Below are 22,453 nucleotides of genomic sequence, written 5' to 3'. Positions count from 1 at the left end.
TTTTTGGCTACACAATGCTATGCTCAGGAATTAATTTTTGCTCAGCATCCAGAAATTACTCCTGGTGGTACTTGGTGTACCATTGGGGATGCCCAAAGTTGAGTCCAGGTCAATCACATGCAAGTCCTTACCTACTATAATATCACTGCAGTCCCAAATTTGCATACTTTTGTCCCTAGAGTAAAAGTCTCTCCTTATTAAATATCTGTTAATTCAATTTGTTTTCCTATTTACTCTGCCAGAGCTTTGCTTTTTTCTTATTCCTTCTTAAGTTTTATCTTATCTGCAAACATATTCATCATTCAGAACCTAGAGTATTGGGTCACTTTTATACCCCCTCAACTATTGAAAAATCATGAGCCTAAGTTTCAGGAGAAATAAGCCCTAAGGGTTGTTCCAATTTAAAACTTCTAAAAGTTGCATATGAAGAAAGAAAACACTTGTCTTAGTTTGAGTTGCTATAATAAAAAGAGCCATAGACTGGGTGGTTTGAATCACATTATTTGTTCCTCAGAACAACACACCTTTATTTGTTGCAGTTCTGAAGGTTTGATGTCCCTGATCAAGGTATCAGTAATCCAGTTCCCATAGGTCTCTCTCTTTGGTTTGTCATTCTATATCCTTAGGAAAAAATGAGAGACATCATCCTCCCTCTGCTTTTAAGAATAATTGTATTCTTAAGAACTTTATGACCTGATTTTCCCCCCCAAAGTTTCATGTTCCAAATGCACATATTGGAGATCTGGGCATTGAGGGGCACCAATATTTATTACAGGGTATATCCAGTTTCACTCGAAAGTTAATATATGTTATAGCTTCGGATTTATTGAGCTGTTATTTAATAATTGGTGCAGTTCATATTAAAGTCCTACTTATTTGAGAAAAGTCATCTGAAGGAATAGAAAGAGAAACGGAAAGTAAACTTTTTACTTTCTGCAAAAGATAGCAACTTTCAATTAGCATGCCTCAAAAAAGAAGCTATACTGTCATAAACTCAAGTGTCTCATTACTCTCTTGCTTTTGAACATTTTCATTGCATCTCCACATCAATAGAACACTTTACTTCCTCTCAAATTAAGATGAAATAGGGGCCAGAGCGGTGGTGCAGCAGTAAAGCTTTTGCCTTGTATGCCTTTACCCTAGGATGGACCAGTTTGATCCCCCAGCTATTTGATCCCCCAGTGTTGCATAAGGTCCCCAACTCCAGGAGTGATTTCTGAGCGCATAGCCAGGAGTAACCCCTGAGCATCACCGGGTGTATCCTCCCAAAAATAGATGAAATAATTTTTATCTTATATTTTAGACTTAGATTATCATGCTGTCTTGGAAAAGCAAAACATAGCAATTAAGGGAATAGACACAGTTCAAAATATGGTGCTCTATTTACTAGTACTATTACAAGTATTGTGAAGTTGGCTAAATCTTCAATTCCTTATTGAAAGATTAGCAACAATGGTGATAAGAGCCCTCTCTCAAATTTGTCTGAGAAATATGTGGCAAAGTACTTAGAAAAGTTCTAGAATAGTATCTATCCCAAGCTCTAGTAATTTTTTGTTTTGGGTGGGGGGTCACACCCAGCAGCGCTCAGGCTCTATGCTCAGAAATCACTCCTGGCAGGCTCAAGGACCATACTGGGATTCCAACCACTGTCCTTCTGTATTGTAAGGCAAACGCTCCACCTCCATGATATCTCTCTGGACCCAGCTCTAGTCATTTTAATTGAGTTTAATCTATCCATTTTTCTTCCATGTCCTCTCTCTCACTTATCCCTCCTCTTCTACAACATATATGGCAAAGTAAAAAGGTGATAGGGAAAGGGATGTATAAGACAAAGTGAGCAACCTGGATTAGATCCTTACTACCGCATATGACTGGGTTCCTCATGACTGATCCCTGAACTCAGAGGTAGGAGTGAACAGAGCTGGGCATGGCCAAATTAATTAATAAATAATAAAAAGGGAAGAAAATACAACATAGAATCAATAGGCCAATTAAGAAATTAAAGTCCTGAGGCAACATTTTGCTTCTCATTTTTATTAGGTATTTACAGTTCTATTAGTGATAATTTCAGGCATGCATTGCCTGAAGTCATCAAAGTGACTTCTTCCCTCAGCCCAAATCTGAAAATTCTTCTCATACCACTTCTGGAGTTTTAAACTCAATTCTATTGACCAAATATCCAATTCTGTCATCTTTGATCATTTTCTTTTATGTTTTATTAATATACCACTTGTCATATTTATTACTTATATCTGTCCTCTGCCTTAAAAACTTCACTCACCATGTTATACTAGTTCCATTTATGTAACAACCAATAGCATGACCCATCTTTTCTATAGCTGAAGACTATTCCATATATATATATATACATCATTTCTTTATGAAGCCATCAGTTCTGTGTCATTTGTCCTGTTTTCAGCTCTTGGCTATTGAAAAATAATGCTGAAGTAAATTAGGAACTCATATAATTAAAAATGATGCCTTTAGACCCTTGGTGTAGAATCCAATAAGTATATTTTATGAATCCTGTGGAAATTAAATTCTTAGCTTTTGGAGAAAGTGTGTATATTGTTTTTCAGAGCATGAACCAGTCAACATTTCTATCAATATTAGATGAAGTAGATGAAGGGTTTTTTATGATTCATGCCAGCACTGATTATTTCTTTTCTTTTTGATGTGTTCCAGTCATGTAGAGGAATGGTGAAGTAGGACCATTACTGAAACAGCTATTGTGGGTGAGAAGTACAACAGTTGTGGATTCAGTGGGAGAACTTGGCTCCCACTCTCCTTAAAATATTGCTGTTTTCAGCTGTATGGCCTGTTTTTTCATGGCTTGTTTTATATTTCTTTTGAGAATAGAGTGAATATATTTTGTAGCTGGCCTGGCACAGACATGGTGACTGCATTTGAGGATGTAATTTAGTATGTATGTCTTCTTTAAGGAAGTGTCTGTTCATCTGTTCTTTACATTTTTCCAAGGCAACTCTCATAGTTACTTCAACAGAACTGAGAATGATAACTTACTGTGATTACAATAATTTCTTTCCATTTTTTGCTGTGTAAATTTATAAATTCCTATAAAAAGGGACTATATAAAACCTTATATAGGAGACTTACATTACATTACTTATTTACACAGGATACTTGCATTCAATGTCTTATACTTAACACTAGTTCCTTTAGATTTTCTCTTTCAAGGTCGGCATGTGTAAAAAAATAAATGTAACTCTTGAATTTGTACTGACACTTTCAGATAACCATTATGAGAGGACAGTATAATTAATGCACTTAATTGAAGTTATCATAATCTATGGCCCTAAATAGAGGATATCTGCCAGAATCTTGGTCTTGCCTCCTCTCATTGCAACATTTCTGTATAGCATTTATTTGAGAGGTTCATGTGCTGGGCCATTTATAGAGGTATTTGAGAATTCTTTCTGACTGAATTGGGGGATCATAAGGTTTTCTGGATAACAAATCTGGGATGGCTATATGAGTACTATTGTTCCTGCATTCATTGCAAGTTCTTATGTGTCTCTCTTCCATCATGTTTGTGAATTTCCAGAACATAAAGATATCTTTCATTCAACTATAATATTGCTATGTCTTTACTGATTAATCAAAAACTAAAGAAGTTGGTTCTTTAATTCATATTGCCCAAATGTCCATTTCTATTTTCTTTCATCCTTTGCTATTTATGATAATAATATTTTAGGCATTTTTGTTTACCGGACAAAGTACATTTGTTTTCTTCTTACTTGTGAATAATCTTTATTGTTTTATTTTATTATTTTTTACTCTTTATTAGTTTTATTTGAGCACCATGGTTACAAATTGTTCATTGTTGGATTTCAGTCAGACAATATACACCATCCTTTGCCAGTTATGCTATCTTTAAAATATAAGCTAAAAATGTCAAACTCATCCACTTTTTTTCTAATAAGATTCAGGGTTTCTGTGAAATCCAGGCTGATGTTTTGCAAGTTATTATCATCCAAGAGACAGACTCTGAAGTAATGGGATTGAAAGTATTTTAAAGAGAAATAGAATAGAATTACTGTGACCATAATGTTCATTTACCATAAAAGTGTTGTCATACCTTTTCTCCATGCAAGTTTTCTGATGTTATCTTTTTATTAGGAAAAAATATATTTTTCATCCTCTTAAAATTCTTTCAGTCTGAAACAAATCCCATATATGAAGATCATACAGCAGGAAATTTAATTGCTTTTCTGTTACTGAATATAACTGCTATTTCCTAATATAGTTAAGGAGCAATAATACAAACTACATCTCACTAGAATGTTAACTTAGTGTTTTAGGATTCTAATATCTTTTTGAATGGATTTATTTATTTATTTATGTATCGCATTGACTGAAGTTGGAGGACAAAGATCCATTTGGTTGATCAAATTATAAGAGAAAAAATGTACATTGTCTTCAGTATTGCAATATTGTGTGTGTGTGTGTATAAATCCCCATTTGATTTTGATTCTGCTTTTATAAAGACTGCACATATTATTGCTCCTGAAGTCATTCATCACTCTTCAATTTTTAGATGGCAGGGTAAAAATCTTGTATTTATAGAAAATCAAATAATTTGGTCCAACAGAGTAAAACCTAAAATCCCCCCTTAGAAAATCTAATTGTGGATCTCTTTGGGAATTCTATCTCTATTCCTGGCTCGTGTGCCTTCCTATAGATTTTTATTTGAATTGGGTGCAAACTGTATCTAACCCAGTCATTAAAAATGAGCTCAATAAAAGCATCAAGATTTGCTTTATATTTTTATGAAAGAAACTATTTTACTCTAGATCCATTTCCTTTAACAATGTAATGGAGCTTGAAAATCATTCTTATCAATATTACTCGACTTCAATTCATTCCCCTTCATTTACAATCAAGGAATAACTACTTTTATTCCTTTTTCTTTTTTTCTCACTACAGTATGTGAAAAAATGTGAACAACACCAATACTTTCTAGCAATTAATTTAAAACTTATTTGTACCACATGTAAATAGCAATAGCACTATTACTGATAACAAACATGTTGGGAAATAAAAATTGGCCATTGCTGGGATTTATATTGCTGGTAATAAAGCAAATGTTTCAAGTAGTAAAATGAATGGAGGGAAGACGCCATTATTTAGAAAATTGGTCTCTATATTTAGCTTTTAATTTTATGTGACTCAAGGTAAAATCAAGCTGGTCTATTTTTTAAAGACTCCTTATTGCAGATAAAACAAAATATTGTTAATATAATTTTTCTTTATGGACAGCACTATTCATTTATTATGAAGGGAGTTAACATAACAACCAATATTTTTATGAATACAGTTCATTAAATTCCCAGAAAAGTGACCTTCACATTGGAAAAGTATCAAGAGCTTTAAAATTGTCAAGAAAGGGTATTCAATAGGTAAATATAGGTGAGTTCTTGTCTTTACACTAGTGATCCTGGAGAGAAATGGGTGATGTAAAGCATTTAAAGTCGCTCCCAGTGCCTCCTAATAAAATTGCATACGTCTTTGTATATTTATGTGTCATACATATTTTGACAAATTTCTCATATGGGAAATGAAAGATGATAATAGGGGGCCTCATTTATATTTAGAACTTTAATATTTTTGGCCATATTGTCTGCTTCCATCAAGCAAGCCTGGACTATAAAAATTACTTTGTTTTGCATCAATTGAAGTTGGAAGACTATTAAATGACAGTGCTACTAAAATTAATTGACCATGTTTAAAATACTACCTGCTTTCTTATTATAATAACAATATAAGCTTGAAAAAAATTTATTTGGGGTTCATTGAGTAGATCCTGACCTTTGGCATACAAATTCTATAACAGTTTACTTTTGCTGAAGGGAAGACTCATTCTAGCAATCAGTGTAGAAAGCATTAATTAGAGTTACTGAATAGCAAATGTGGTCCTTCAACAGTAATGAGGACTTTGACTAGCAGTTTATTTTATTTCAATTACTTTCAGTTATCTTATTCATAACATAAATTTGTTAAGAAAAGTTTGAGGTTCCTTTTAAATTCAACTATTCTATACTGTAGTATTTGAACTCATTTTTGTTGTTGTTGTCTTGTTTATTTGTTTGTTTTAAGGCCACTCAAGCCAGTACTTAAGGCTTACTCTTTGCTCTATATTGAAGAATAACTCCTGGTGGACTTGGGGAACCATATGTGGTACTGAGGATGGAACCTGGTTCAGCCTCATGCAAGTTAAGCACTCTCCCCACTGTACTATAACTCCAATCTTGATGACGTTCTTATTCTCTATATTTCCTTGTTTTATCAGCCAATTAAAAGATGGAAAAGTAGCTAGAGATTATAAAAAAATACATAGGAACACTTAATCTCCTAAAAAATGGAAAAACAGAAAGAAAGAATTATCTTCCTTAGTGCATTTTAATTTCCTTTTTTAACATAGGCTTATCATAAAAGTTTGGTAGGAATAATACATAGGTGAAAATAAGATCCCATTTATGCCAAAGCCAGTTATTATAGTACACAGAGAACAAAATAGATCTTAAAAATATCTTGTTGCTCTCTCTCTATCTTTCTATCTCCCTCTCATTCACTTTCTGCCTCTCCCTTACTGTCTCTCCCCTTCGCTCGCCTCCCTGACCATGCATCTTTCACTCCCTCAAGATGGCCTGATTTATTTCCTGTACACACCTGTACCTGACCCGTTTTCTCAGGGTAGGATTACAAAATGTGGAGTCCAACAACCCAGCAAATCCACTCCAATAAAAAAACAAAGAAAAAGAAAAGCTTTTGTAAATCATTTGTTTCCTAGACAAAACAGAATTAAACTTAACAAAGTAACAATAAAACCCCAAATCTCCAAGTTCTTTTCTCTCCAAATAATTAACATCATCTTTTAGGTAATTAATCAATTATTGGTACAAGATAAACAGAATTCAACTTACTGCTTAAAAATTAGAAGATAATTCAATAATTATATCAAATATGCATTTTATCCAGTTTGGTTTGTTCTTATCTTTTGTGTTTGTTTGTTTGTTTTTGGTTTGGGGCCACACCCGGTGACACTCAGGAGTTACCCCTGGCTATGATCTCAGAAATTGCTCCTGGGTTGGGGGACCATTTGGGATGCTGGGGATAGAACCTGTTATTATCTTTCTTATATGGATTTTTCTGCTTAACTTTTGTCGTAACTTTGCTAAAATTTATCTGTAAAAGAAATAATAGATGAAAAGTTTCTCCCTTCATTTGTTTTATTTTATTTTTTTTTTTACTTTTTGAGGGGTTACACCCAGTGGCGGTCAGTTTATTTTTGGCTTTGAGCACAGGGATTATTCCTGGAATGGCTTAAGGAGACCATATGGTGTGCCAGGACCCAGTCAATTTAGCCACATTCAGGTCAACACCTTACCTGATGTATTATTCCTCTTGTCCTCCTTGACTGTTTTTCCTACTGCGGGGAGATACCTGGTAGTGCTCAGGGATTATTCCTGGCTCATAAATTACTCCTGGTAGGGCTCTGAGATCATATGGAATGCTGAACCCAGGTCAGCCGCTTGAAAAAAAAAAAATGCCCTCTCTGCTATCCTATGCTCCATCTTTCCTCTTAAATTTTATATTCTATAAATCATTATTTAAAGTAAGATAAATGTAAAAACATAGCATAAACTAAATATAAAATTATTTTAAATAGATATGTTTTAAAGATGAACCAATAACCACCAAAATAATTCATTTTGCTTTTCTTTCTCTTAGCAGGACCAAAACTCTGCTACACTGGGTTTTCCTTATTTTCCTTCTAAATTGGTCATAGTTTAGGTTCTAAAAACAGACTCCACTATTATATATGCCATGAGTATCTTGACTTCCTTCAAAGTTTTAAAACTTCATAGAGTATCTGTATATTTATACTCAGATCTTGTCTGTGATTCTTATCTTTTCTTATCTGGAATCCCTGAGAACTGCCAGGTATCTATCCCCAAGAGGAAAAATAGTCAGAGGGGATCAGAGTAATAATACTTCAGGTAAGGTGTTGACTTGAATGTGGCTGAATTGACTGGGTCCCTGGCACACCATATGGAATAATCCTTGTGCTCAAAGCCAAAAATTCGCAGAAGAGTTAATATGACTTTTGAGAGAGGATGTGGAGGCAATGGATTCCTGAAACATTGTCAAATCTGTAAAAACATAAATATAAGAAGTGTTGTTTTTTTCCCATATGTGATTGGTAAGTCATACATTCACTTACATGTAACTCAGACTTTAAATGGTATTTTATCAAAGTACCAAAAGTTCCTCTTCCAGAATAGGCCTACATCAGAACTAACATAGGACACTGTATCATTGTCTCCTTAGATTACTATATTTGTGAAAAATTTGAGATTTGGTCTCCCAGGAGACTCTTAGTCTATTAAAACATGAGAAATAGATTTGTCTTAACCCAAAGAGATAAGCCTACAGTAAATGGTCTTTTTCTATGGTTATACAATTTTACACATTCAAGAATTACAGTTTTAGAGATTATAAAGTTTTTCAAAAGCTGGTTTCTTTAGTTTAACTTGAGACTAAAGACATAGAGACATCTATATCTGTAAGTAATGAGATTCCCTAAATTTCCTTTGGCAGGTAATTAATTTTAACTGTAAATAATGTAAGTTCAACAATGTCTTGTGAGGATTCGAAGAGCACATATGTTGAACTATTCATTATTTTTGTAAGAAAAGTTATTTAACATACACAAATAAAATAATTAACATTGTTTTTAACATACAAAATCTTCATTTTATACTTATGAGTAAATTCACAAGATGGCAAAAAATCTTTACCATTTCACATATTCTTTTATACTAAAAATGGTGTTGTCATCTAAATATATGTGTAATCATACGCTAGAGAGATCCATTGTTTGTAAGCATTTGGAAAATTTTTATTTATGAGAATTTAAGATATAATGATTATAATTATATGCAATTTGGAATTTTCTATAATTGTACCTGCTGTAATATGTTAAAATGTTTTATCTTTAATCATTTTTTGTAGTTTTATGCATTGATATCCTATTATAATCTGTAGCATGTAATAGTAATTCTACAGTAAATCTACAATAATCTAAAATGAAAATGATTATTGAACCAGGGCATTTAGAGCACTCCTTGGGCCCATATCTGCTTTAATCTAAGAAATATTCAAGAAGCCTTGCCATCATACAGTATATACTGTTTCTGTCTGTGTGACTGCTGAAAATAGAAACTTATCAGTGGAGGATTATTTATTTTTCTAAAAATGTAGTTTTTCATTAAAGACTAACAAAACAATTGATATTTTTGTTTGCTTGTTTTTGAGCCACACCTTGCAGTGATCTGGAGTCACTCCTGGCTCTGCACTCAGAACTTACTCCTGGCAGATGTGGGGGACAATATGGGATGTGGAAATCAAACCTTGGTTTGACTGCGTGCAAGGCAAATGCCCTACCTGCTGTGCCCAACATTGCTATATTTAAATAAAATGAAAATTCATCTATAGAAAGTTGTAATATCCCTTCATTTAAGTTCACTAGCATAATGTGTTGTCTATGTTCTAGGATAATATGAGGTAAAAATATTCAAGGAATTTTAATATTAGCCCTTCATTTTATATACACTTTCTGAAACTGGCTGGAGTACAAAAGTGAACCATTTTGTATTGTGAAAAACTTTTAACTTTTGCCATGATTTTAATTTTAAAAAGTTCTTTTTATGAATCACATATCTAACACAGTCCATTCAATCTACAGTTTTCTAAACTTGGTTGGATACCCTCAGTAGTATGGAATCTACAGTTGTTTCTTCTTCCTTTACTTTCATCACTCTGTCTTCTTCCTGTTTGTCGCCCTTCTCCAAATCTTTTTCTCTTTTTCTCCTCTGACATCTCCTTTTTGATCTTTAACCTACTTATTTTTTTGTTTGGCACACACTGGAAAAGTTATAGAAAAAATAAAGACAAATAAAATGCCTTCAGTGTTACAATGGAGAAAAAAAATTAAGTTATTTTTCCCTGGACATACAATAAAAAATACATCTTGCAACTAGGTTTATAAACATCTTAATTTGCTAGTATGGCCATTAAATATTAACATAAATGGCTTAAAAACGTTAGTCTTTTCTAAGTTCTAAAGATCCACATCAAGATCCTGGAAAAGTTTTCTTTGCACACCAAGGGAAGAATTTGTTATTGAGTCTTTCTTGCTACTGCTGGTTCGTAGGGAAACACTCATGTTTCTAGACTTGCAGTTGCAATATTATAACCTTTGCCTATTTTGTAGCATGACATTCTCCCTTGTCAAAGAAGAGGTTGACTCAACTCCAGTATGACCTTTTTTTTTTTTTTTTTTTTTTTTTTAATTTGGGGCCAAATCAAGCTTTGCTCACTACTTATTTCTGGCTTTGAACCAAGATACTTAGGCAGTGCTTGGAAGGGTACTGGGGATTGAATCCAGGTAGGCTGAATGTAAGGCAAGTGCCTTACCCATCGAACTATCTCTCTGGATCCTCATTTAAAAATATTCTTTTAATTTTAATAAAGAACCATGATTTCAAAGTTATTGATATTATCCATGTCTGAGTTTTAGCCAGATAACATTTCAACCACAATCCCATCACCAGTATTCCCATATTACATCATCCCTCACCCACCAACCATCCTGCCTATCACTTTGGCAGATACATTAAATTTCAGTGATTTCAATTTAGATCTCGGCTTTTCAGTGTTGTTGAATTGGTGCTTTGTAAATATAGCTATATCACTTTCTCATATACCCAATGTAACCAATGGCTTCTCTTTTTTTTTTAAAGGTACATTGGTTTATAAGGGTATAAATGTTTTAGTTTTTTATTTAAGTGTTGAAATATTATCATATCATGCCCATCACCAAAGTTCAATTTCCCCTCGCCAACATTCAACCTTTTCAGTTCAGACTCCATCCTTTTGGCAGCCTCTTTAGTGTGGTCAAAGCATAAAGATTTATTCTCATTGAACAGTGTGAGGCAGTATATAATATATAACATAATAAATATAATATAATATAATATAATATAATATAATATAATATAATATAATATAATATAATATAATATAATATAATATAATATAATATAATATAATATAATATAATATAATATAATATAATATAATATAATATAATATAATATAATATAATATAATATAATATAATATAATATAATATAATATAATATAATATAATATAATATAATATAATATAATATAATATAATATAATATAATATAATATAATATAATATAATATAATATAATATAATATAATATAATATAATATAATGTTGGGGACTGTGACTTGTTTGAGGCCATTTTGCTGTTCTTTCTGCCATAATCCAGCCTTTCACCTAAAGGCTACATGCAGTCTTGCTGTAAGTTCTTCGGCCAAAGAGAAAGGAAAATGCAGCTGCAAAGTATAATTAATCTTTTAGCCCGGAGGAGAGCAACACAGCCCAGTACCATTCCCAGAAATGAGGCCTTACTCCCTTAACCATATCCCTGAGTTAACAAGACATTCATTATTGTGTATGCTACATTGTCTGTTCAAGATCACTGAGGCAAGCACATCTTCTCCCACCTCCTGATAGTTAAGCAATTAGGAATGCAGCTGGAAGGTCACTAGAAATTTCCATAGCAACAGCACGTTCATCATAGCTTGAAGGTCATCCAGCCCCCTAGCCCACTGCCCACTTCCTTATTTAGAGAATGCCTAACTTTCTTTGTTCCTTGAAACCTGAAATATATCCTTGCCTTGTATGGGCCTTCGCGCCAAAAGTATGACTGACATCACCTTTGTACTGCCCCCTTCTCCTTCACTATATAAGAAGGAACTGTAGCCCAATAAAGATACCCTTGAACAGTGAGACGCTGCCTTGGGTCTTTATTATTAACCTCTCTCAGATTTTTTACAGGTGTGGTTGCTCTTCTACTCAGCAAAATAGGAGTGCGGTTGTCTGAGAAGCCTTCCCAGCTAATTCCTGCTGGCCGGGTCCCCCCTGGGGGGGCTTCAGGACCCCGCAATATAATATAATATAATATAACATAACATAACATAACATAACATAACATAACATAACATAACATAACATAACATAACATAACATAACATAACATAACATAATATAATATAATATAATATAATATAATGTAATGTAATGTAATGTGATATAATTAATATATTTATATATTAGCAATTATTGGCTTTTGTCTTTTTCCTTCTAATTTACTTGACTTTAGTTTTCCCTGACTCCTGATTTAATTTTTTGGTATAGTAGAATAATATTCCATTATGGTTTTCATCTTGTCGGTTAATTGGTTTTGTTTTGGGACCTACGTCTGATCGTGCTCAAGGCTTACTCTTGACTCTGTAATCAAAATTCACGTTTGGCAGAACTTAGGGCACCATAAATGGTGCAAAGGATTTGCTCAACTCACACACACTATCTTTGACCCCTATTTCATCTCAAATATATACAAATTCTTTATCCACTCACCTTCCCTTGGCTATCTAGATCTTGATTGTTGTATATAGTACTTCAGCTTAAATAGATATACATTTCCCCTCAAAATTAGTATTTTTGTAGTCTTTGGATATAGAATTAGGAGTGGAATTGCTGGATCATATTGAAATTGGGCCAAAGAAATTACAAGTTTAATTCAATATTAGAAACAGGAAAATATGTCTGGTTAATAAGAGCTGAGAATGTTGATAATGTCCCTTTTATCTTTTACTAAAGTACAAGAAGGTTGAAACCTTAATTAGAAATTTTTATTTGCAGTGCAATCACAAGTATGGTTCAGGGAATTACCTGAGCATATATTTTTTTAAATTACCATGATGCCCACCAGCTTGCCTATAATTCTTCCAAAAACTGTGTTTCTCTATTATCTCTTCCTATTTAAAAAGACCCTTTTTGTGACCATTTAGACAAAATGGTTAATTTAAGTAGCTATGTTTTCCATCTTACAAACTGCAGAGTTTCTACCAGTAAAACTCTTTTTCAGCCTAACAATTTGTATATCATTTGATTGGTTTTGGAGCAGCAGTGGAAATAAACTTTTTGCAGTTACAATTTGATAGTTCTATTTTTATTTTTTGAAAAATCTCCACACTGTTCTCCGTAGAGTCTGAAAGTTCATATTACCACCAACAGTCAGTGGTAATGTAAAAATTTTCTTTTTTCCCCACATCACTGCATGTAATTGTCCTTTCTGGACTTTTTAATATAGGCAATCCTCACTGGTATGCGGTTATATCTTGACATTTTGATATGCACTTTCCAGGTAATATGTGATGTTGAGTAATATTTTATAAGCCTGTTGGTCATCTGCATCTGTCCTTAGAGAATTTATTTAGCTTTTCTATTTTTAATGGAACTGTTTGTTTTCATGTTGAGTTTTGTACTTTAATAGTTAATAGTCTTTAGTTAGATGTGGCATGTGTGTTTTTCTCTATTCCATGTGTCTTTTTATTATAATAGTTTTTTTAACCCTTCAGAAGACTTTGGTTTGTTATATTTCTACTTATTTTTGCAAATGGAATTAAATTGCCAAATATTTCACTAAAACAAAAATCAAACAGTGCTTAACCTCTGATTTCTATAGTCTATTATATGGATTCAGGTCTTACAAAAGGATCCCTAATACATTTTAATTTATCTTTTGTGCATGGTAAGAGATACTAGTCCAATTTCAATTATTTTTTTAGTACCATTACTTGAAGAGATATACTCTTTGTCTTTTATGCTCCTGGTTCCTTTGTTGTAAGATAATTGTTCTTTTATGAGAGAGTTTACAACTCAGCTCCCAGTTTTATTTCATGGGGATGGGCAGGTAGTGATAGGAGGGGGCAGAAAAGTAGTGCAGCATGTAAGTTGCTTGCCATGCACACAGCCAACTTGGTGATATCCCCGGCATCACACATATTCTACTGAGCCTCACCAGGACTGATGCTGAGGAATAGAGTCTGTAGTAAAACCTAAATACCTCTTATGGTGGCTCCAAAATTAACAACAACAACAACAACAACAACAACAAAACACATTCTATTCCATTGCTCTGAGGATCTTATTCGAATTCCATGCCATACTGTGTTAATTATTATCATTTATATTCTAACTTAAAGCCAGGGAACATGATATGTTTCCCATCTTTATTTTTTGTAAATAGTTTTGGCTATTTGGGAAGCTTTGTGTTTTCATAACAATTTTAATAATTTTAACTTAACTAATTGTATTAGTAATGACTTAATTTCTAAACAAGGTCACACCCTGAGATGTACCTGGGATTAAGACTTTAACTTTTCAACCTAACCTACTAACGATTTCATTATCCACCAATAGATAAAACTGAAAAGTTAATGTTCTAGAAATGGAGCTATACTTGAACTTGAATACTTACAGGTATTAGTGATGCAAAAAGTAGAAATAAATAAAAATTTCAGGATGGAGAAGATTTTTATTAAAAATTAATGTTATGGCAATCTGCATATGAGATAAGCTGGTTGAATTTTAGAAGACAAACTGGAACCACAATGCTTGGGGTAGAGATTTGAAGTAGACCTGAAGGAAGAACAAAGCATGTATATAAAGAAGACTTGACCATTGGAAGAATTATAAAACAGTGAAGACAGTTTATGAAAGATCTAATCTTTAATGCTTAGAATTTGTCTCATGTTCTATAAAGACAAAGTTATGGGCTATAGTAACAATGATTAAGAAACTAAATGACACTTATTTGGGACTAAATCTCAATGTCATTGTAAGTCATTCTTTATCTGGCTTATAATAAAAAAAATTACCATACTATCTACCACATTGAATTGTAGAAGTAAACAAGTTATTAAAGTTTTGTCTGTTCCATAGTAATGCCCATTAGTATTAATTACATGTTAATTATTGTTTTTTTTGATAATTCTTTCTTGCTTTTAAGCAGTGCCAAATCACCTTTGAGAAATATTTTGTTCCCTCTTCTCCTAGGTTAACTGGGATAATTGGTTAGTTGCGTGTTTTCTTTATTACAATCAAACCTCTCTCCATACCCATTTTTTGACCATTGTAGTTTAATCCCCAAGCTAGTGAGGTCTTCTTTCCATTTCACAAACTTCTCTTTCCAGAAAGATATTGCATAAATACACACTACTGTTATACCACAGCACATCACACACTCTACCCTATGCCACTTAGCAAGCAAAAAACCACCTCTTTGTGAAGGAAATATGGCAAATCCTAAATGTATAAATAAAACTGATACACTATTTAAAAATATCTTTAGAATAAATAAATATAAACTATTTTCATATGATCCATTCAAGAATACTAAAATAAGTCTTTGATTAAATTCCAATCAAATAAAAATAAAACTCTTTATTACTTTTGCTTTATGTTGGAGTTTGTGTGGGAGGCTTATATTAAATATATATTTATTGTATAGTTATTATATATATTAAATATGTATATTTAATTCTCTTTGTTTAATCTGCCTTCATTTCTCCTTAGGCTTGCTTTCCTATTTAGCACCTTTCTTTGGCCTGGTGCCTTCATATTACAAGAATCAAAATTCTACTCTCACTCTAGAAAGCACTTAACTGCAATTTTACTGCGTGTGGTGAATACATGTGGGCAGAAATCTGTATTTCAGTTCCACCCAGAGGCAGCTGTCTGCAAAGTGAGCCAATGTGAGAGTCAGCCAAATGAACCGCTGCAATTAATAATAGCAAATGAAGGTGGACAAAAATCATCCCAGGGAACTTTAGGTAGGTCAGTCCAACGGCATGAACAAGGAGGGCCCTGGAAAGAGGCGGTGGAAGCAATCCCAACTCTGTCACAACCTCAGATTGTCTGCTCAGACCGTCGCTGAACCTGTTTCCTAAGACCAAACAATAATCCAATAACCTCCAGATACTGATGCGCTCCTGTGAACTCGTGCTCTGAAGGTCTCATTTCTTATTTGTCCTCCGGAGTTCTGCAGGCTGCAGGGCTGGGTGATGCTTCGACTCAGGAAGCATTGATTGTGTTCTGCTTTTGCTAAAGGCGGCCCATGTGAATCAGAGAAGTGAAGGTCGCTTGCAAATTCTTTTCCTGGCTCAATTTCTCAAAGGCTTTTCCTTTCAGCCCTGGAAAGCTAAGGTCAGATTCCTCACCAGCCAATGCAAAATATTTGGTAGGTAGTTCTCCGGTGAGAAAGGAAAATAAGGACGATAAGCAGATCTTGTTGATGATTTTTATTATACCCAGAAGGAGTGGGTGGGGTAGAGGGAATTTTGGTAGAGAAATTTACTTTAATTAACATGCAGGGCTGTTTAGCTCAGGAACTTCAGTACTTAACAGTTATTGTTAGTGTGTCAGTTCTCCTTTATGGGTAGAGAAGAGATTTACTTGACTAGCTCCTTATTTTTTTAGTGCTTGCTAAGAGATTCAACCCATTACTTTTTTCCAAAGGTTTTGTTAAATCAGCTTTTACTCCCCTAGACACTTGTTTCTAAAATACAACATACAATTGTCACAGGCAATTCTATAACTATTACCAGCACTCTGTAGATACAGCTATAGTCATGTTCTGTTTTCTATATTCAGATTAGGTAAAAAAAATTTTTTAAGTCCTTGCGTTTAAAACTTGATTTTGATTTTATTCAATAACAAAATAATATGGACTATTAAAAAATTAGAAAATAATAATAATAAAAAAAACCCTATGAGACCAGAATGTTTGCACAAAGGGTAGAGTGTTTGTCTTGCAGGCAGCAGGCCCAGGTTCAGTACCTGTCATTCTTTATGGTCCCCAAATCTGCCAGGAGGGATTTCCGAGAGCAGGTATAGGAATAACTCCTGAGCAATGCCAGTGTGGCCCAAAAACCAAAAAAAAAAAAAAAATAAATAAATAAAAGAAGAAAACAATAAAAAACTAAAAACAAACAAAAACCCCACCATAGTATTGTTGTCCAAAAAGTAAAGTGAAATGCATTTTTACACATTAAACACATTTTTAGACATTAAACACAACTTGCAGTAGAATCGTCTACTGAGGGGCCGGAGAGAAGGCATGGAGATAGGGCATTTGCCTTGCATGCAGAAGGATGGTGGTTTGAATCCCGGAATCCTATATGGTTCCCCATCCTGCCAGGAGCGATTTCTAAGCAGCAAGCCAGGAGTAGACCCTGAGAACTGCCGGGTGTGACCCAAAAACCAATATATATATATATATATATATATATATATATATATATATATACACATATATATATATATATATATATATATATATATATATATATATATACACATATCTTCTAGTTCAGCTAGAAGCTTCACAATTTTGTGAAAAATAGATCAGTGTCTTGGTTTCAACCCTGACTGAGCATCTGTGTAGTTAAAAAAAATCTGCTTATAAAGGAAAATTCTAACTTTCCTCCATCTCAGTCCTACTACCTCAAATTTTTCAACTGGAGGCTTAGATGGCAATATTTTAAGGAAACTTTACAGGGAATTCTGTCAAAGTTGTATTATAATTCAATAAATCTTTCAAATTAAATATTTTTATTATTGAATATCAAAAGAAAATTTAAGAGTATACATACAGAGCTTATAGTGATTTCTCCACCCCACAATCTCTGAATTTGCATATTAAATCTCCTTAATTTCTTAAGTTATAGGGGAGAAATCATTTATCTTTGAAAATTAATGTTTTTTTTATCTTGATGGCTCAGTTTCAAACTTCTTCACTCAGAAAATGGTCTATGACTATTTCTTATGACCCTGTTTCTAACTTTTAAGTCCTGGCAATTCTATGGAACCATTTAGTTCCAACATCTCAGAGCAAATGTCAAATATATTATATGCTGTGAGCTATTAGCTTTACCAAGTTCCAAACACTTTAACATTGTCTTTTTGATATTTTAGATTTTATGCCCATTGGAATCTTCTCTAGTTTTGACCTTCTTTTATATTTTTCTTTTAAAATTCTTTTCTTTCACTTTGAGCAGGAGAGTTATCAGCTATAATGATACTATGGTCCTTGCTCACAAGAGACTTTAGAGTTCAGAGTTCAGTTTTCTACTTCTTCTTCTTCTTCTTCTTCTTCTTCTTCTTCTTCTTCTTCTTCTTCTTCTTCTTCTTCTTCTTCTTCTTCTTCTTCTTCTTCTTCTTCTTCTTCTTCTTCTTCTTCTTCTTCTTCTTCTTCTTCTTCTTCTTTCTTTCTTCTTCTTTCTTTCTTCTTTCTTTCTTTCCTTTCTTTCTTTCTTTCTTTCTTTCTTTCTTTCTTTCTTTCTTTCTTTCTTTCTTTCTTTCTTTCTTTCTTTCTTTCTTTCTTCTTTCTTTCTTTCTTTCTTTCTTTCTTTCTTTCTTTCTTTCTTTCTTCTTATTTCTTTGTTTCATTCATCTTTCTTTCTATCTTTATTCTGTCTTTCTCTTTCTTTACTTTCTTTCTTTCTTTTTTTCTTTCTTTCAAAACTTTCATTGCTTCACTGAAGTGTAGTAAGATTTTTCTCTTTGCTTTAGCTGTTAAGATATGTTTGCAGATGACAGAGTAGCAACAAGAACATTGATTTAAATGTAATAGTTGTTTGTTTCATTGTACAAAACCGCCTGGAGCTGAGCCATTGATGAGAATGACTCCATGATCATTAGAAAACAAGATTCCTAGTTTGTTGCTCTGCTATCTTTCCTATATGACTTTGATTTTATCATATAATGTGGCAGCCTGAAATTTATCAGGCAGTTTAAAATTTGTTCCCCTATTCATGACAACAGGAGGAAACTATGAAAAAAATAAAAATGTGGTCAAATTTTTATGAACACTACTAAAGAGACTGGAGAGATGCTACAGTGGGCAAGGCACTTGCCATATACTTAGCTGACTTGGGTTTGATCCCTGGCACATACGTGAGCCCCCTCCCAGTCTCTAAGAATGCTAAGAATGATTTATGAGAGCAGAGCTGAGAATAATTCCTGAGCATTATCCTATGTGGCCCCAAAACAAAATCAAAATATTGAAGTTTCTTTTATTATAGAACAGAATAAAAATGCTCTATAATAAATAAATATTTTATCATGACGTTGGATGTGGTTCATTTATATAATAAATGTAGATATAAAAAGATACAAGCTCATATATCCTCATATATATATTTGTGCCTTTTGGGGGGTTGTAGTTATTATTTATTTATTTATTTATTTACATTTCCAATGTTCTGACAAAGGCTAATGCTTCATCTTGCTCTATCTTAGCTATCAATGGCCAAGTGGGGGAATTACACATTCCAAGAGAAACAGAGGGCTGAATTAAATCAGAAATGTTTTATTGCTAGAATTCTAGTAGTGTTTTGCACAACACTAAAGTAATAGCAGATAAATTAATTCATTGAATCAAGAGCCAAATCTTTAAGTAGCTTCTAAATATAAACCTTTTTCCCATTTGTTAAAGGTCTACTTTATTCAAAGCGCTATGTAGTGCCTCAGAGCAGTTTCCAAACCGACACAACCTCCAAAGGTGTAGTTGGTGCAATTGAATAATTACTGGGGTTCAGATCACAGTCTCATTCAGTTGTATAAACAGTAGAAAGTGTTACCAGATGAAACATCCCTTATCATGAACTAGATACATTAGTGTTGCAAGTCAGCCCCTGAAGAGGTTGACTGATGGAGGGATGGAGGATGAGGTCTTTCCCTTCCAGCTCGGAGCACGCGCCTGCCACCCTGTCCAGCCAATGGTTCTGAGGTGAAACGGCGGGTAAACAGCTCGCAGACAGTCAGGCTTGTGGAAATATTAGCTTTATTCGGTGGACAAAACTGAAGTCCAAAGACTCAACATAAGTTTCAGCCAAAAGCCTCTCGCCTTCCCCAGACCCTTGTTTTTATCCCCCAGAATCAGGTACCACCCAATGGTGGGATCAGATACCACCCAATGGTGGAAGCAGAATCAGGTACCATCCTAGGGTGGGGGCAGAATGCCAGGTCACACCCTAGGGTAGGGCACAATCACCGATCAGGGTAGGGTCAGTAACATAATAATCCCCTAAAATATTTACATACACAACAATTAGAATTGGTAGAACTTCAGCTATCACTTTACATTCTGAAAAGTTCTATTTATTGCTTCAGGTCAACACAGGTTATCTGTGTTGGAGTTAAAGTTAAAACCTGAGTTCTTAGATGTTCAGTCTGTGTTTATTCTCTGTTATGGCCTAGGGAAACTAATGCTCTTATCATTTACCTGTGTCCTTTGTAAGTATATTCTATGGAACCTTATGGAAGAAAAAAATGAGGGTATGAGAGGATTGGATGCCACTCCCCCAACTCCTGGTTTTGGGCTACTGTATTTTTTTAATTCCAGTTATTGGACTTCTGTTAATTTTTAATGAGCTATTTCAACATAAATACAAATATAAATAAAATAAAATGTCAATGTCAAAAAATAAGATTGATCTTATCTTGAAATTTTGCTATAACATATTTCTATTTTTCTCTCCTGTAATCTCTCTCCTTTGCTTCTCTCTGTTTTTCCTTTTTCCTCATCCTCCTTTGACACTTTCATTTGCCTTTTGTTTTCATCACTATCTTTTTATTTCATTACTCTCCTTTTTTTTCCTTCTCCTTCTCTTCTTTCTCTTTATCCTGTCTTCTTTTTATCAATAATTCTTTTTTATATCTTTATTTAAACATCTTGATTACAAATATGATTGTGATTAGGTTTAGTCATGTAAAGAACAGCCCCCTTCACCAGCGCAACATTCCCACCACCAATGTCCCAAATCTCCCTTCATCCCAACCTACTACCCCCACCTGTACTCTAGACAGGCTTTCCAGTTCCCTCATTCATTCACATGGTTATGGCAGTTCTCAGTGTAGTTAATTCTGTAGCTGCACTCACCACTCTTTCTGGTGAGCTTCATGAAGTGAGCTGAAAGTTTCAGCCCTCCTCTCATTGTCTCTGAGGATTGTTGCAAAAATGACTTTTATTTTTCTTAAAACCCATAGATGAGTGAGACTATTCTGTGTCTATCTCTCTCCCTCTGACTTATTTCACTCGGCATGATAGATACCATGTACATCCATGTATAGGAAAATTTTATGATTTCATCTCTCCTGACAGTTGCATAATATTCCATTGTGTATATGTACCACAGTTTCTTTAGGCATTCATCTGTTTAAGGGCATCTTGGTTGTTTCCAGAGCCTGGCTATTGTGAATAGTGCTGCAATGAAAATAGGTGTGAGGAAGGGGTTGTTGTATTGCATTCTTGTGTTCTTAGGGTATATCCCTAGGAGTGGAATAGCTGGGTCAAATGGGAGCTCAATTTCCAATTTTTGGAGGAATCTCCATATCGATTTCCATAGAGGTTGGACTAGACAGCATTCCCATCAGCAGTGGATAAGAGTTCCTTTCTCTCCACATCCCCGCCAGCACTGATTGTTCTCATTCTTTGTGATGCATGCCAATCTCTGTGCTGTGAGATGGTATCTCATCTTGTTTTGATTTGCATCTCCCTGATGATTAGTGATGAGGAGCATTTTTTCATGTGCCTTTTGGCCATTTGTATTTCTTTTTTATCAAAGTGTCTGTTCATTTCTTCTCCCCATTTTTTGATGGGATTAGAAGTTTATCAATAATTTTAAAAAAATAATGCATTGCAGATATAAATGAGGACAATTATATGCCTATTATATGCATTTCTCTGAATCCAGTCTTCTCTTTTTCCTTTTCAGAATGTTCAAGGATTATATCTTCTATATTCAATTTGGTATTTCTAAGCCTATTTTAGTACTTAAAATATTTTTATAAACATGGATTTAATATTATATGTGCATATTGTCAATATTTTTTTAATTTTTTATTTAAACAACTTTATTACATACATGATTGTGTTTGGGTTTCAGTCATGTAAAGAACACCACCCATTACCAGTGCAACATTCCCATCACCGATGTCCCAAATCTCCCTCCTCCCCACCCAACCCCAGCCTGTACTCTAGACAGGCTTTCTATTTCCCTTGTACACTCTCATTAATATGATAGTTCAAAATGTAGTTATTTCTCTAACTAAACTCATCCCTGTTTGTGGTGAGCTTCATGAGGTGACCTGAAATTTCCAGCTCTTTTCTCTTTTGTGTCTGAAAGTTATTATTGCAAGAATGTCTTTCATTATTCTTAAAACCCATAGATGAGTTGAGACCATTCTGTGTCTTTCTCTCTCTCTCTGACTTATTTCACTCAGCATAATAGATTCCATGTATATCCATGTATAGGAATATTTCATGACTTCATCTCTCCTGACAGCTGCATAATATTCCATTGTGTATATGTACCAAAGTTTCTTTAGCCATTTATCTGTTGAAGGGTATCTTGGCTGTTTTCAGAGTCTTGCTATGGTAAATAGTGCTGCAATGATTATAGGTGTAAGGAAGGGATTTTT

Source organism: Suncus etruscus, chromosome 17 (assembly GCF_024139225.1).
Source record: "Suncus etruscus isolate mSunEtr1 chromosome 17, mSunEtr1.pri.cur, whole genome shotgun sequence".
NCBI lineage: Eukaryota > Metazoa > Chordata > Mammalia > Eulipotyphla > Soricidae > Suncus > Suncus etruscus.
The sequence above is the reverse complement of the archived record's forward strand: the minus strand, read 5'-3'. Positions refer to the sequence as shown.